This window comes from Caretta caretta, chromosome 1 (assembly GCF_965140235.1).
Source record: "Caretta caretta isolate rCarCar2 chromosome 1, rCarCar1.hap1, whole genome shotgun sequence".
Lineage (NCBI taxonomy): Eukaryota > Metazoa > Chordata > Testudines > Cheloniidae > Caretta > Caretta caretta.
In genome coordinates, this window is record NC_134206.1 from 47942233 (window position 1) to 47958880 (window position 16648).

A 16648-nucleotide genomic window follows, 5' to 3' on the forward strand; every position below is an offset into this window, starting at 1 on the left:
TTACCATTACAAAAGTGATTTTTCCTCCCTAGGTATCCTACCGCTAATTGAATTGTCTCGTTAGACTGACCTCCCACTTGGTAAGGCAACTCCCATCCTTTCATATGCTGTGTATTTATACCTGCTCCTGTATTTTCACCTCCATGCATCTGATGAAGTGGGTTTTAGCCCATGAAAGCTTATGCCCAAATAAATGTGTTAGTCTATAAGGTGCACAAAGGACTCCTCGTTGTTTTCATCAAATCAAGATTACTATTATGTAAATATAGTTTCACTGGATGTACAGAAAATTCCACACATAACGCATGACCCTCATTCAACTTTAAAAGAATAGACCCAATAGTATTATCTGAAAATTTAAGGATCCTGTTAAGCACAAACCCTGTCTGGCTTCCATGTCACAGAAAGATGCAGAAGCAGATTTTTTCTCAGGGCTTCTGCAGCTTTCCAAGTTATGGAAACTTTATGTTCATTTTTTTAAAAACAGAATTGAGTCCTAATGACTCAGAAAGACAGATGCATAAGAGCTGCTGCAGTAAAGCAAAAATATTAGCACCGAACAGAGAAATGAAATAAGCTGATAGGAAAACACTGAATAGACTTACCAAAAAGCAGAACTGTCTCCTTACAAAAAGACAATAAACTCCATCTCTTTCAAAAAGTGTGGCGGCTTGAAGTGTCGCAGAACTAATTTTCTAATGCTATAGTTTCCTCCCCAAATGTTCAGCAACTATGCATTCTACTGACAGAATGTGAGTGGCACTTCATTTGAAGAATAGTTGGTGTTTGACTAACCAGCACAAAGCCCAAAAAGTCACACTAACTTATGTTAAACTTTAATATGCTAAAAAACATAATAAATCTAATCAGGATCTAGTATTTATCTGAACTGACCAAGGACCTCTGGGTTGTGTTCTGACTGTTTCACAAGTGAAGACTTTTCTTTGCTTGATAACTTCAGCTCATCATTCTGTGGCACAGGCTCCTCCGAATGGTAGAGTCAATGAATTGCAACTAGGGAAACAGGTTTCAGAGTAGCAGCCGTGTTAGTCTGTATCCGCAAAAAGAAAAGGAGTACTTGTGGCACCTTAGAGACTAACAAATTTATTAAACAGCTCATCATACAGCTCATCTAAAGAAAACAGAACCGGAAGTAAAAACGGCTGATCTGTTTTTAGCTATGTTTGTACTTTAAAAACCGCTAAGTATTTCAAAAAAAGAAAAGGAGTACTTGTGGCACCTTAGAGACTAACCAATTTATTTGAGCATAAGCGAAGTGAGCTGTAGCTCATGAAAGCTTATGCTCAAATAAATTGGTTAGTCTCTAAGGTGCCACAAGTACTCCTTTTCTTTTTGCGAATACAGACTAACACGGCTGTTACTCTGAAACCTAAGTATTTCAAATAGGTCTTTATTACTTTGTAAGAACATTTAAAATCTTATACAAGGAAACTTTTTAATCTTGCTTGATAAAGTGGTTCCAAATTATTTTGTCAGTTAAAACTGGTGGTTGCTTAATGCGATTTTGGCCAGAAAATAAAATTTAGCACACTTTCACTTTTGCTGCCTTTCAGTACTACTAAGAAAAAACTTAGCATTGGAGGGAGCGGGGTTTAATCACTGCACATTGAGAGGAGGTTTTCAATGAGCTATCCACAATGACACTCATATCTTTTTCATGAGTGATTACAGTTAATTTAAAACTCAGAAATATATCTAAGTAGTTCAAAGTCATTTCTTGCAACTAACTTTACCTTCCATTTGTCAATACTGAATTACATCTGCCATCATGTTGCCCATTCACCTGATTTATTAGGTCCCTTTGGAGTTCCTCACAATCTTCACTAATCTTGAAAAACATAAATAATCTTTCTCACCTATAAATTTAGACTCCTTACTTTCATTTACAGATCATTTATTAATGCATTAAAACCAGCCCCAGAGCAGATTTTTAGGAACCCTAATATTAGCCGCTCACAATACTGAAAATTGACCATTTATTGATACTCTGTTTTCTTTCTCTTACCAGTTACTAATCTGTGGCAAAACTTTACCTCCAAACCCATGACTTCTTAGTTTTCCTAATAGCATCTTGTTAGGAACTTTTTCAAAAGCTCATGGAAAGTCCAAATAAATTATGTCTTCTCCTTCTTCCACTATTTTGTTGACATTGTCAAAAAAAAAATCAAGTAGACTAGAGAGATTTTCTTTTACAGAGCCATGCTGGTATGTCCTTTTTGAAAATCTAATTATTTCTTCAACCAATTTCTCTTTTACTGAAGTATGGATCATGGGTCTGTAAGTGCCAGGATCACTCCTAGTGACTTTTGGAAATTGTATGGCATATAGAAGGGTGCAAGTAAGCTGCTATGGGCCAGTACAGTGTACCGGTAAAAAGTGGCCACCGGTATCAGCCCGTAGTCAGCTGTACTGTGGCCGCACTTTAAGGACCCTGTTTCATGTGCTGCCATGGCAGCGCTTTAACATCGTTGCCCCTTTTGCCCCCCTCCCTGGGCGGCCGACGGGGTGGGGGCAAAAGGAGCAGCTGCCCTGGGGCCGGCGATTTAAAAGGGCCCCAGAGCCCCAGGCCCTTTAAATTCCTGCTGGAGCCCTGGATGGCGTGGGCCAGGCAGCGCAGATGGGCTAGCTGGGGGATGCTGACCAGAGCCGGCCCCCGTATCGGTAAGTGTTGAATGTTACTTTCACCCCTGGGCATATACAATATTTACTAGCTTCAAATCTTTTGGTATAGTAGCTGATTTTAATGAGATTTCATATTTTTGTTAGCTGCTCAGCCAATTAATTCCTCAGAATTCTCAAATTAATACCATCAGGTCCTAGTGACTTGTTGATCTTTATTACTTTATTCTTGCACCTAATTTTTGACACCTCAGTCTGACAGTGCCTAATCTGTATTTCTTAAAAAGATTATTAATCTCCCCAACATCCTTTGCAGTGAAAACCCAATACAAAGAAATCATTTAGTTTCTTTTCAATATCCTTATTCTCACTGTGAAGGAGTGGACTCACTGCTGCAGTGCCTCCTGATGGCCAGAGGTGGTGTAGCAATTCTGTCCCCTTCCAACAGCACCCCATTCTGATGGCTGCTCTGGTCTTCCAGTGGTCTACCTTCCTATGAGTTGGCCCTCTGGCCAGGTCACAATTTAATCCGCTCTTCTCAGGGTAACAAGAATTCCAATGAAACAATGTCTAATACCTTCTATCAGATCTTTGGCCATGACTCTGGGCCTCACGGTCCTGACTCCCTTTTCTGAGGGCTGCCATCCTTGTGCCCTTCTCCAGCCTCACACCATCATACCACTGCTGGTAGGGAAACCCGGGCCCGCTCACTACAACCAGGTTTCAGTCCAGTGACCCTGTAACCAGCAGCAAAGGTATGCTCAGTCCAACTCCTTGCTGCTGCTTCCCTGGGTTTCTTCCTACTCAGCCTCTCAGTCCTTCCCCTCACAGCCTCTCTAAGCCCTCTCTTCTCTCAGGGTTGGGACTCTCAAGACCCTCCCCTGGAATTGGCTAACAAAATCCCAGCATAAAAGTATAAACAAAAGCCCACTTCTGACTTCCTTGGGCCTGCCTTTACATCCCTCTCACTTAAATGCCTCTCAGGCTCCCTCCCTGGGAATCCAGCTCCTGCTCTTTTGCCATGTGTTGGAATTATTAATAATATTTGAAATTACTAACACTAATTTAACCATAAATTCCTTTATTAAATCCCAGTGTACTTATATAGTTGCTCCTAACATGCCTAAGAAGCCTCAGTAATAAGCAATTTACTACATCCGAACAATAACAAAACATTTATAAGCATTTGATCAAGATACTTACATACAGGCTAATCCCAGGGATGCTTAGACCCATGTTGATTGACTCCAACGTGGTCAGGCAGGTATTAGCAATGAACTCTAACAGAGTTTACTTTTTATAACCATCAAGAAGCAAGTGATGTCATTGCCAAGTACTGATGTCAGCTACAAACCAATTTGAGACAGTTCACCCTTATTTCCAGTCTTCATCCAGATAAGATTTACAACCTCCTTTCTTCCCAAGGCCTTTCCTTCCCTCCTTCTCACTAGCCAAGTTTTTCCATTGCACTTGAATTCACACAGAAGATAACAGTGGTATGTGGGGTGGGAAGGTCCATGGCTCATTTTAAGACACATTCTCTTTGTCTTATTTAAAACCATCTTCAGACACCCCTATTGGTCAGAGGCCTTCTTTTTAGAAACTTTCCCTTATCTCAGGTTTCAGAGTAACAGCCGTGTTAGTCTGTATTAGTTATTCTTTGAGCCAGACAACCTCCCTACTTCATTCCTTCTGGCTTTAGAACTTCTTATTTTCAAGGCCTTCCTTCTACCTGCTAGTCAAGGCCTTTCTTTATAACACATATTTCCTTAAGATAAATATGAAATTAAAGAATTAGAGTTATCCTACTTTCCCCACCTTAAAACCCTACATACTACATCTTACTACATTAAGCATTTTAACATATTTTTTTTGATTTTGCAACATTTTGTACAACTACTAAACTTGACAATACAAAATCAAAATTACAATGATCACAATTGTATTGACAACCACCAAAGCTTTGAATGACCATTTTAACCGCAGATATAATCCCATGCATATTCCCATCAGGAGGGCTAGTTAACTCCTGAATTCCCTCTTCCTGCCTCTTCAGCTTTTAAGATCCAGGGTCAAGGGGAAAATACTAGGCCCCAACTTCAGTACTGCTTTTGCAGCCTCCTCCCGTAATCTGAATTCAGCCTGTAATTCAGTTACATTACAGAAAAATGGGCATGGGATATAAAGTCTTTCCATTTATCACTACAGTGAATTTTAGTGTGAAATACAATCAGAATAAGAGTCTTTGGATCCATACCAAAAATGGTTACTTCTAGCCACTACACAATATTTACCATTCCCAGCATAAGCAGTTTTTACTTCACCAGTTCCCTAGCATCTCAACCAGACTGTGCAGTTTGGAGACTGCTCTCCCAAAGTGAACCTGCACCCAGCAACTCGGTCTGTAAAACATTACACCTGCACATGTAGGTGTCCCTCAGGTGCGAGCAACAGGACAAATCCGGGGTTTTCCAGACCTTGTAATTATCTTGCCTCTGTATTTGAAGAGGAAAAACAAACTGTTTTCAAACCTTATGAGTTGCAGTGTCTTCCAGTACTCCCACTGGTAGTGCTTTAACAATGGTTTGAATGACCTGGTGTTCTGTAATTACTGGGATTGACAGCATGAGTGGGATAAGGAGTTCCATATCCTTTTCACAGTTTACCCCATGGTATTGGACCCTTGTGAGGTTTTTTTTTGTTTTACACCAATCAATATTCTCTTTGCCATACCAAGTTTTCAGTTTCTCTGTAGTGACAAAAGAGGGCAATTTACCTTGCTCTGAATCAGAGAGAGTGGCTTTGATTTTGTCTGCTGCATACCTTCCATACACAGCACATCATGGCCCTGGCTATTGTCCCTCTTTGATGAGCCTCATTGGTCTGGTTGATTATTACATTCACTTTAGGCTGTACTTTCTTAAACAAGTCAACTATTTCATGAGTATTAGATACATTCAAAAGTTCTTGATTAATGGAGTTCATTGCTTTGCTCGTATATTGGGCTTAGTGTGTCCATAGCCAGCTTGTGCGGGAAGACTCATTCATGTCCCACATGGTCTTAATCACCACCTGGTTTCAGAGTGATGCTCCGTCTCCAAACCACATTGCCACATCACTGGAGAACAGGCTCCGTTGGCTTCACCTTTGCATTGATCCGGATGCCTTTACTTTTGCATTTCTAACCAAGTCTTTCCGTAGTCCTTTATCATTTTGCCATACAATTGGCCAAGCTCTGGTAGACATAAAATCCATTCGGTAAATGCAATGAAATCAAATTAAGCAACAGATACATGTTTAAATTGATCATTGTACAGCACTTCTTTAAGGGGCCTTAATACCAGTCCATTACTGGGTCCTGCCTCCAGCTTGGGGCATTCTGTGTTTTTCTTTTCACTGTCTGGTATTTGTGCCATGCTCATTTCTACTTTTCCTGATTCCCAAAACGTTCATACTGCTAAGCCCTGTTTGATTAAATTTTACAGGGAATACAAAACCTGTGTACTGTCCCTCATGGCTAGCATACACATATGGAAAAGGTACCATTCCCCTAAACAGGGATTGATGCTATGATTATCAATCATTATACAATCATCATGCTTTTTGCCTGTCCTCCGGCCATTTGTAGAATTGTATGAGATATCCAATGGCATTATCTATTTTGCCCCATAACTGAATTGGGCTTCCAGCTATCACTTTAATAACGGAGGCTTCCTCTTATCCCCAAACTCAAATTATTTCTGCATTTATTCAGTCACATCCTCCACGCACAATCAGACCCGCCTTTCTGTACACTACCAACAGTTTGAAAAATAAAACAGTTTCTGGTGCTCCCTCAGTGGGAGCATCTGAACAGTTTTAACAGAATAGCAGGTAGCCATCAATCCTTGCTTTAAGATCCTGCTTCAGACCAAATAAACTGCACGGCTGGCCTTTTTGTAGTATATAATAGGGGCCTCCCCACCCTAGTGCTAGAAATGGTTTTTTTCCCCACGGTTAACTGCACCATCACTCTACCCCACACTTGCCAATTTAAAGTATGTCCTCATTTTGGCATGATCATCATGCCCCTGCTGCTGTGTAATAGACACATACACATCTTGTAACTTTTCCCCCAACTATCTTACCCATTGTTCTGTGACCAACTTTCCTTCATTAGGTTTGGCGTGGGAACAGCAAACCAATGTTCTGGGAGTCATTTCCCTGCCTGTCATGGCAGTAAAGGAAGAGATCCCCTTTATTTTGGATTCCCCCCCCTTAAAGCCATAAGAATAAGCAATTTTTCATCCCAGTCTTTGCCTGAATCACACACACACCACTTTTTTCACCATTGTTTTGATTTTTCTGTTTGTCTTTAATTCCCCCAAGACAGAAACCTTAGGGTAATATGCTTTGTAGTCAATCTGCAAACTCCCTCTCAAGGATCCCTGAAGTTTTGGGCCTGGATAAATCCATGTTTTGTTCTTCCTGGTGGATTGTTTTTAGCACAAACCAGGCAATTGTTAAGAATTTTTATTTAAAACACACAACACACACACACTTGGGCCACCAGGCTATCAATAATTGATAAATGGCATCAGCATTTTGGTGGGCCCCTGTGGCACATGAAGCACCAGTCTTAACATTTCCCTTTCAAGGGGCTGTGGTGGAATCCAGATCAGGTAAGGTAAATCATCCCTACACTGAGCAACCAATTTTCTGATTTACCATTTAGCTGGTTTAAGTCCCCATGCATTACTTTTTGTTTAAGAGAAGATGCCTCTGGATCATATTCTTGTAATGTCAGTGTTTTCTGTTGGTGCTCAAGTGGTGACAGCAAGGACTGGATAAACAGAGGGAGGGACCCACACCAGATCCCCTGTCAGCCTCAGCTTCTTTTGCAGCTTCATCCACTCCACTGTTTTCCTTGCTTACTTCCCCATGTCTGGAGTGAGTTTTTACCTTAACCACATATATATCACTGAGACACCCAATTTACTTGCTAGTTCCCATACACAGGGCAGAAGGGCTTGAGAGCATAAAGGCTTGTGATCTGCACTGCAAAATAAATCCATACTCCACCAAGGGAGATATGGAGTCAAGGCATCACGGACCCACTGAGAGTCTGAACATTTTAGAGCAGCTGGCGTTTGTCCTTTTACAGTGATGATGCCTCTGCTGCAGCAGCCAATTCAGCATACAGGGCTGAGTGTGTACTACATCTGTACTGCACAGGTTCAGCCTGAACGGAGGGAGGCCAAATGGCAAATCCTATGACTGGGGTTCCTTTTTGGTGACAAGAGGACCCATTACAATATACTGTCAGACCCTCACACTGCAGCCCATCAGAATTTAAAATATGTATTGCACATGAGATAAAAGGGTTGGGGGGCCCCTCTTGAAAAGCAATTTCTTGAGAACACTCAGAGTACCATCAATTAATAATCTTGCTGCAAAGGTGAGGGTTGTTTAAGAGGACAGATTTCAATTTGGTGTTCTTCCAGCAGCCAGACCTCCAGGTCAATCTAAGACTAGTCACTGTGCCATCTTTAATTTTACCAGACAAAAAATTCTTTACAGGAGTATGAGCAGTGTACAGTTTTATGCATCCCAACTCCACCAGATATCTGAAATGTGTCATGGCCTATTACACAGCCAATAAAGGTTTTGCATAGTACATTTTAACTCCTTTCAGTATGCTGGAAGCATAAGCACTAGGTTTTTCTCTGTCAGGATAGCCCTGAGTTAACACATCTGAAATGGTTACAAACAATCCAAAAGGTTTTGTACTATCTGGGGGGCTAGATACTGAAGCTTGCGCCAAAACCTCGTTTAAATTATACACTGCCTATATTCCCGCTCTACCTTTTTCTGCAAGAGCTGGTAGAGGGGTGCAGCAGTGGCTGTGTAGTCACGGACAAAATTCTGACACGGCCCTTCGTGCCCAGCAGTGATCACAGTGTTGTTTCTGAAGTAGTGACAGACAGCACCAAAAGTCATGTTAACGTTTTCTTTGTCTGAAGCTCGCTGGCCAGATTCACTAACTGGGTCTTCATTTGGGGTTTGGCTTCAGTCCAGCTTTCATCAAAACCTCACACTGGGTTTCCAACACTTTTAAATGGCTTTCCTTGTCCCCAGGATATCATCTACATATTGCACAATATTTAACAGGTTTAATGCTAAGTCATTAGTTGGATGTATTTCCAGGTTAGGGCTTTTCAATCTTTTTATACAATTACTTGAAGTTTCAATTATTCTTTTTTATTTACAAAACACCATATAGATTTTAACTCACGAATAACATTTACTTTACACCACAGTTAACCATAACTTTCGGATACAATTTTTAATGGTTAAGCACTTTTTCTTTTTTTAATGTATTCACTTATCTTTCTTCTGGGTTGTTTTCTGCTTCCCAAGTACACAGCTATCTGAAAAAAAATACAACCTATTGTGGCTCCTCTTTGGAGTCCTTATTGAATTTTAATTAAATAGTATGTTTTGTTTACATTTCATTTACCCCCTTTACAGTATACACTGCATAGTCCAAAACACACAGTGGTAATAGTAGCTACCCCCTTATCTGTTGTATAATTTGTTTGACTATGAGGATTCCACCCAGTGTCACTGTACCAAGTTGCACTGCCATAACTGGGTTTTATCATCGAACCAAGCATTCTCTTCTTTAACACTAACATTTCCACAACCCATGATGGCTTAATTCCTTCTCAACCCTGCAGTATTAATTTGTGTAAAAGTTCCTTTTAGCTCCTCACTCTCTTTCCTTAAATCACTTATCTCCCAAAGTAACACATTCATCAGCCGATTCCTCTCACTGGCACTGGCTTTATCTTTGTGGTTTTTTGCACTCATTTACCGTTCTCTCCAGGGTCGCTCATGGGTCTTATTCTTTAAGCTGTAAGTGGCACTCTACGTTCCTCCGCCGTGCTCTGCCATGCACTCTTTTAAATAGGTATCTGAAGTACCTCCTTCTATTCCTCTTATGTTACTGAATTTCTCTTTAGGAGAGAAATTATAGTAGCCCCAGAGGATGTCACTACCTCTTTACGCTGGGGATTTACAGCAACTGAACTTAAGGTGGGATCCCTTTGTGGGTTGCCAAAATGTGGGAATTATTAATATTTGGAATTATTAATATGGAAAACCAAACACTAACGAAAAATTCCTTTATTAAATCCAAATGATACTTATACAATTTCTCTAAACATGCCTAAAAAGCCTCAATAATAAGCACTGGCATGTGGGGTAGGTAGGGCCATGATGGCTCATTTCTCTTTGTCTTATTTAAAACCATCTGCAGCCACCCCAATTGGTCAGAGGCCTTCTTTTGAGAAACTTTCCCTTATCTCATTACTTATTCTTTGAACTAGACATCCTCCCTACTTAATTACTTCTGGCCTTATTATTTTCATGGCCTTCTTTCCACCTGCTAGTCAAGGCCTTTCTTTACAACACACATATTTCCTTAATCAAACTTAAACTAACTCTAATTCTTTAATGTCATATTTATCCTACACCAGGGCTTCCCACCTGAGCCTGCTCCACCCCAGTGGCTGTTCTCTGTCACTCCTGGCCACTTGCCAGATTCGAGGTAGGGTTCCCAGCTTTCTACTTGCACAAAACCAAACACCCTTGCCCCGCCCCTCCTCCAAGGCCCTGCTCCGCCCCTTCTCTGAGGCTCTGCCCCTGCTCACTCCACCTCCATCTGTCGCTCGCTCTCCCCACCTTCACTCACTCACTTTTAACCGGGTTGGCTTGGGGGTTGGGGTGCAGGAGGGGGTGAGGGCTCCCGCTGGAGATACGGGCTCCGGGGTGGAACCAGAAATGTGGAGTTCAAGGTGCCGGAGGGGGCTCCACGCTGAGGCGGTGGGTTGGGATGTGGGAAGGGGTGATGGTTTTGGCTGGGGGTGCAGGCTCTGGGGTGGGGTCAGGGATGAGGGGTTTTGGGTGCAGGAGGGGGCTCTGGGCTGGGGGGTGGAGCTGAGGAGTTTGGAGTATGTGAGGGGGCTCCAGGCTGAGGCAGGGGGTTGTTGGAGTGTGGGAGGGGGTATGGGCTCTGGGCTGGGGGTGCTGGTTCTGGGGTGGGATCAGAAATGAGAGTGCAGGGTGCAGGACGGGGCTCCAGGGTGGGGCAGGGGTGCTGGGGGGGGGCGGTTATTCATAAATGGAAAAAGATAGAGTTGAGAGCTAGAATTGGTTAAATGGAATCAATTACATACAGTAATGGCAAAGTTCTTGGTTCAGGCTTGTAGCAGTGATGGAATAAACTGCAGGTTCAAATCAAGTCTCTGGAGTACATCCACAGCTAGGATGGGTCATTCCATCCTTTGTTTAGAGCTTCAGTTTGTAGCAAAGTTCCTCCAGAGGCAAAAAGCAGGATTGAAGACAAGATGGAGGAGCTGCAGCAGTCTTTTATAGTCTCTTGACATGTGGACTTTGCTTTCTTTGTCCCAAAGACATGCTATCCAGCACATGGCATAGAAAAACCTTAGAGTTCTGTTCAAAGGCAGGTCCCTGCGTACCTCGCTGAGTCACAAGGTGTATCTGCCTTCTCTCAATGGGACAACTGTATAGCTAATAGTCCTTAATGGGCCATCAAGCAGGCTAGGCAGTGCGGATACCAAATTGTCTGGGGTGTCACCCAGAAGCATAGCATAAGTTTGAAATACAGACAGTATAGAGCCAATATTCATAACTTCAACTAAAAAAATGGTACACATATACAGATAGCATAATCATAACCAGCAAACCATAACCTTGTCTTAGACACCTTATTTGACCCCCTTTATACAAGATTTGGTGCCACTACAGGACCTTGGTTGCACCAATGATCTATACGGTCCCAGTTCATGTCAATAATCTCACAAGGGAGTCAACGGTGCAAGCTCTGGACAGTGCTTACCTGAAGCAGCTCCCAGAAGCAGCAGCACGTCCCCACTCCAGCTCCTACACGGAGGTGCAGCCAGATGGCTCTGTGTGCTGCCCCGTCCACAGGCGCCACCCCGCAGCTCCCACTGCCCGCAGTTCCCAGCCAATGGGAGCTGTGGAACTGGCGCTTGGGGCGGGGCAGCATGCGGAGCCCCCTGGCTGCCCCACGCATAGGAGCTGGAAGGGGGACATGTTGCTGCTTCCGGGAGCTGAGCGGAGCCACAGCAGGCAGGGAGCCTGCCTTAGCCCCATTGCTCCTGCCAACTGGACTTTTAACAGCACTGCTGACCGGAGCCGCCAGGGTTCTTTTACGACCCGGGGTTCCGGTCAAAAACCAGACACCTGGCAACCCTACTCTACTCAGGTAAGAATCCCAGGGCCTTCTCTCGATAATCTCAGAGAGAGACAGCAGACTCTCTCCCTACCGCCTTCTGTGCTAAACTTCCTGCCTTTATAGTCACTACCCAGCTCCTCCACAACTGGGTTTCATCCCTAAGCTTGGTCTACCTCCAGATGCAGCCAGATAACATAACGGGCCTCTCAGGCCCTCATTAATCTTTTCAGGGCCGGGGGTGGGTGGGTGGTACACAACCCTTAATTGCCCCTTACCCTCCCTGGGAGTCCAAAATACCTACTTGTTTCTGATATACTTGTAGTTTAAAAATATATCAGAATGAACAGATGAACCAAGACCATAATTTTTGATTCACAATTTAAAAGTTAAATAGTCTTAATCATAATTTTTCACATTACAAAACATCCATTATTTTGAAGCCGCTCCCTAGACACCTCAAAAGATTGATTAAAATGTAAATTTACATAACTGAATGTTTGGAAGTTGTCAGAAATGCATTCACAGAGAGCCTTCAGAGGACTTATTTCAATGGCTGTTTACACAGGTGAACCTTGCCACAGACAGCAGGTGGCCTTAAGAATAAGTTTTGCTACAGTAACAGATGGATTTCCACTTAAAATTCTTCACGTAACCATGTTGCTAACTGAAAACTATCAAAAATTATAGCTAATTAGTATAGCTATTACATCAAAATCAATCAGTTTAAATACATTGTTTTAAAAATAGAGACAGCAGTTTTAAAACTATGTAATTTGCAAATGCTGATAAAATATAGTAATTATAAACTAGTCTTATCAAACTATATTAACAGCAAAATCTTTGAGGAGCTATTCATTAAGAGTACAGCACAATCAGTTTTCAGAGGTACGCGCAAACCAAAAGTATACAACATGAAGACTATGCCTATCAGCTACTATTTTGGTGACTTTGTATACTTAGAAGGATGAAAAGTAAAGATTATTGTCTGGACTTATTTGAAAATGGCTGACATCTTACAGCCAATAATTTGTGGCTTTTTTCTCCTTTCAACTGTTACTTAAAAGGAAATAATTATCACTAGTAATATTAACAGAAAATAATTAAACATGTATAGAAGATATATATTCTCATCCAAATAGGGGAAGGAAATGCAGAGAAATCTCTTACACCTCGACAAGTATAGCCATGCCATTGTTGCAGAAAATTTATCTTTAAAAGAATATTTTAAAATGTTTATTCATTTTCATATTCATTTGTTCATTAATCTGATCTGGTTGTGACAACATGTATGTGTACACAGCCCATAAAGTGTAGTGGTTTAGAGATCTTATTTAACAGAAATTCTCTCTCCTCCACCCTGCGGTATTGTTTTGGGAAGTCTTTCTGGATACATGTATTAGAAACATTTTCCATTTTTCAAGCTATTCAGGAGTCTAAAATTGGGTTTTCTGATAAACCCCTGTAATTATGGTGCTTAGTGTATTGTTGACATCATCCAGGATTATCTAATTTAATAACTGAAATGTTCATCAAGGCAGAAAAGAGTTCTGGGATGGAAGAATACCAAGGACCTTCTAAATAACAGTACCGTATGGTTAGTATTTCAAAGTATTCAACTGAATTAAAAACAGCTGATCTGTACAGGAAAAGTAAACATTTAAATTAGATTAAATTGAAGAAGGATTCTTTTGCATCTTCTTTATTTACTTTACCATACTGGGTATTTCTCCATTGAGAAATATGTGACAAGGTCATAGCTTTGGATCTGGGGGGAGATTTTCCAATTTGATAACTGGTTCAGATATATCTAAATTTAGTGAAAAAAGATGTTTAGTCACATGACGGGAGCATAGTTTTCTCTCATAACTAAAATGAGGCATTCATGTTTTTAAACAAAATTCTCTCACGAAGAAAAAGAGTCCTCTGTAACTGGACAGTGGGTTAACTGAACACAAAGGCCACAGAAGGCAGCTGAAATTCTCAGTTTTAGTGCCTAAACTTTCTTTCTCTCTAACAGCAGTCTATACACACACTGTGGCCTGCAGGGTTTGTAGTGCAGACAAACCCTGTGCCCCAAACACAAACAGGGTCACACCACAATAGGGCTGCCAACTTTCTACTCATACAAAACCAAACACCCTTGCCCCACCCCTGCCCCTCCTCTGAGAGCCTGCCCATGCCCCACCCCTTCTCTGAGGCCCCACCCCCCGCTCACTCCATCCCCTCTTCCCTCTGTCGCTCGCTCTCCCCACCCTCACTCACTCGCTCATTTTCACCGGGCTGGCTCAGGGGGCTGGGGTGCAGGAGGGGGTGCGGGCTCTGGCTGGGGGAGCAGGCTCTGGGGTGGGGCCAGAAATGAGGTGTTCAGAGTGCACGACGGGGCTCTGGGCTGGGGCTGAGGGGTTAGGAGTGCGGGAGGGGGCTCTGGGCTGGGGCAGGGAGTTGAGGTGTGGGGGTGTGTGTGTGAGGGCTCCAGCTTGGGGTGCGGGCTCCGGCTTGGGGTGCGGGCTCCATAGGCGCCAACTCCACGGGTGCTCCAGGGCTGGAGCAGCCACAGAGAAAAATTAGAGGGTGCTTAGCACCCACTGGCAGTCAAGCTCCCCTCTCTTCCCCGCAGTGCATCTCACCTGCTGGTGGCCCCGCTAACCAACTTCTCCTCCTCCCTCCCAGTGCCTCCCACCGACCATGAACAGCTGTTTGGCAGCATATAGGAAGCTCCGGGAGGGAGAGGAGGAGGAGGAGCAGGAACAGGACATGCTTGGGGGAGGAGGCAGCAAGGAGGCAGGATGGGGGCGGATCAGGGGCGGGAAGAGGTAGGGTGGAGACTTGGGGGAAGGGATGGAGTGGGGGCAGGGCCTGGGGTGGAGGGGGTGGTTGAGCATCCCCCAGCTAGATGGGAAATCGGCACCTACGGCAGGCTCTGTTGTGGGCCCAGGGATGAGGGATTTGGGGCACAGGAGGGGTCTCCAGACTGGGGCTGAGGGGTTCGTAGTGCAGGATGGGGGTTTGGAGTGCAGGAGGGGGCTCTGGGCTGGGGCAGGAGGTTGGGGTGCTGGGGTGGCCTCCATCTGGAGGTGCAGGCTCTGGGGTGGGGCTAGGGATGAGGGGCTTGGGGTGTAGGAGGGTGCTCTGGGCTGGGACGGGGATCAGGGCTGGGGTGGGGGGGAGTGAGGGCTCCAACTTTGGGTGCAGCCTCTGAGCTGGGGCTGAAGATGAGGGGTTTGCGATGCAGGAGGGTGCTCTGGGCTGGGATCCAGCTTTGCCCGTTACTTTAGAGTATGCTCATTTATTAGGGTTATTCTTCTGGGTGGGAAGGGGTTTCTGTACTTCTATCAATGTACTGCTTGTGTCACTTGTGTTCTCATACGGAGCTCTACTTCTCCTTGCTGCAAGTTCCCTCCCAATGGAGCCATCTTGCAGGACCTAGGTTCCCCAGGGCTGGGTTCTTCCAGCCCCAGAATCAGATGAACACACTGTGACAGGTTTGGTCACAGAGACCCCCCCCTTGGGACTGTCACCTGATGTGCTGAAATTACCTCCAAGTCCATTTTTCTTGCCAGCTTGGGACTCCAGAACCCTGCCTTGTTGAGTCAGACACGCTAGCCTGCTGCAACACAGACCCAGATCTGATCCACACCCCCAAAGCTGCAGACTTTAACAAAAACTGCTCAGCAGGTCACCACTCTCTATTGCCCAGACACCCAGCTCCCGATGGGATCCAAACCCCAAATAAATCCATTTTACTCTGTATAAAGCTTATACAGGGTAAACTAATAAATTGTTTGCCCTCTATATCACTGATAGAGAGATATGCACAGCTGTTTGCTTCCCCAGGTATTAATCACTTACTCTGGGTTCAATAATAAACAAAATGATTTTATTAAGAATAAAAGGTAGGATTTAAGTCAGGGGTGGGCAAACTTTTTGGCCCGAGGGCCACATCTGGGTAGGGAAATTGCATGCAGGGCCATGAATGTAGGGCTGGGGCAAGGGGTTGGGGTGCGGGAGGGAGTGCGGGGTGTGGGAGGGGGTGCATTATGCAGGAAGTGGCTCAGGGCAAGGGGTTGGGGCACTGGAGGGGTTTGGTGTGTACGAGGAGGTTCAGGGCAGGAGGTTGGGGTGTTGAAGGGGTGTGTGGTGCAGCAGGGGGCTCAGAGCTGGGGTTTGGGGTCCAGGAGAGGTGTGGGGTGTGGCAGGGGGCTCAGAGCAGGGTGTGTAGGGGCAGCCAGGGGGCTCTACATGCTACTCCTGCCCCAAGCGCCACCCCCACAGCTCCCACTGGCCGGGAACTGCAGCCAATGGGAGCTGGGGGTGGGGGGACCGCCTGCAGACAGGGCAGCACACAGAGCTATCTGGCCGTGCCTCCACATAAGAGCCAGGGGGAGGAGGGAACATGCCGGCTGCTTCTGGGAGCTGCTTGAGATAAGCGCCGCCTGGAGCGTGCACCCTGACTCCCTCCTGGGCCCCAATCCCCTGCCCCAGCCCCAGCTCTGATCCCCTTCCTGTGTTACCTAGCAGCTCTGTGTTCTTGGGGAACCAGGGCACAGTACCCAGCCTGTCTGACTCATGAAAGACCTTCTCTCCCCCCCAGCCTCTGCTTGAACCAAAACCGATCAGAAGAAAGACTTACAAAAAGCAATGAAAAGGCAGTGGGAGACACACCTAAACCCCTTGGGATAACGGTGACAGGATTAAAGAAACTCTGCTAGCCTCATTTGCATCGAAGATGGGACAAGGTGGCATCTC

The 16648-nt window shown here is 44.4% G+C and overlaps 1 long non-coding RNA gene across 1 annotated transcript in view; it reads right to left on the reverse strand.

The window, feature by feature from the left end:
• Positions 1–16648, reverse strand: part of LOC125635297 (uncharacterized) — a 46978-nt gene that overhangs the window by 19354 nt on the left and 10976 nt on the right. The window contains exon 3 of the long non-coding RNA XR_012668108.1: positions 3844–5875. This is a non-coding gene — a long non-coding RNA (uncharacterized LOC125635297). The remainder of the gene's footprint in view (positions 1–3843; positions 5876–16648) is intronic.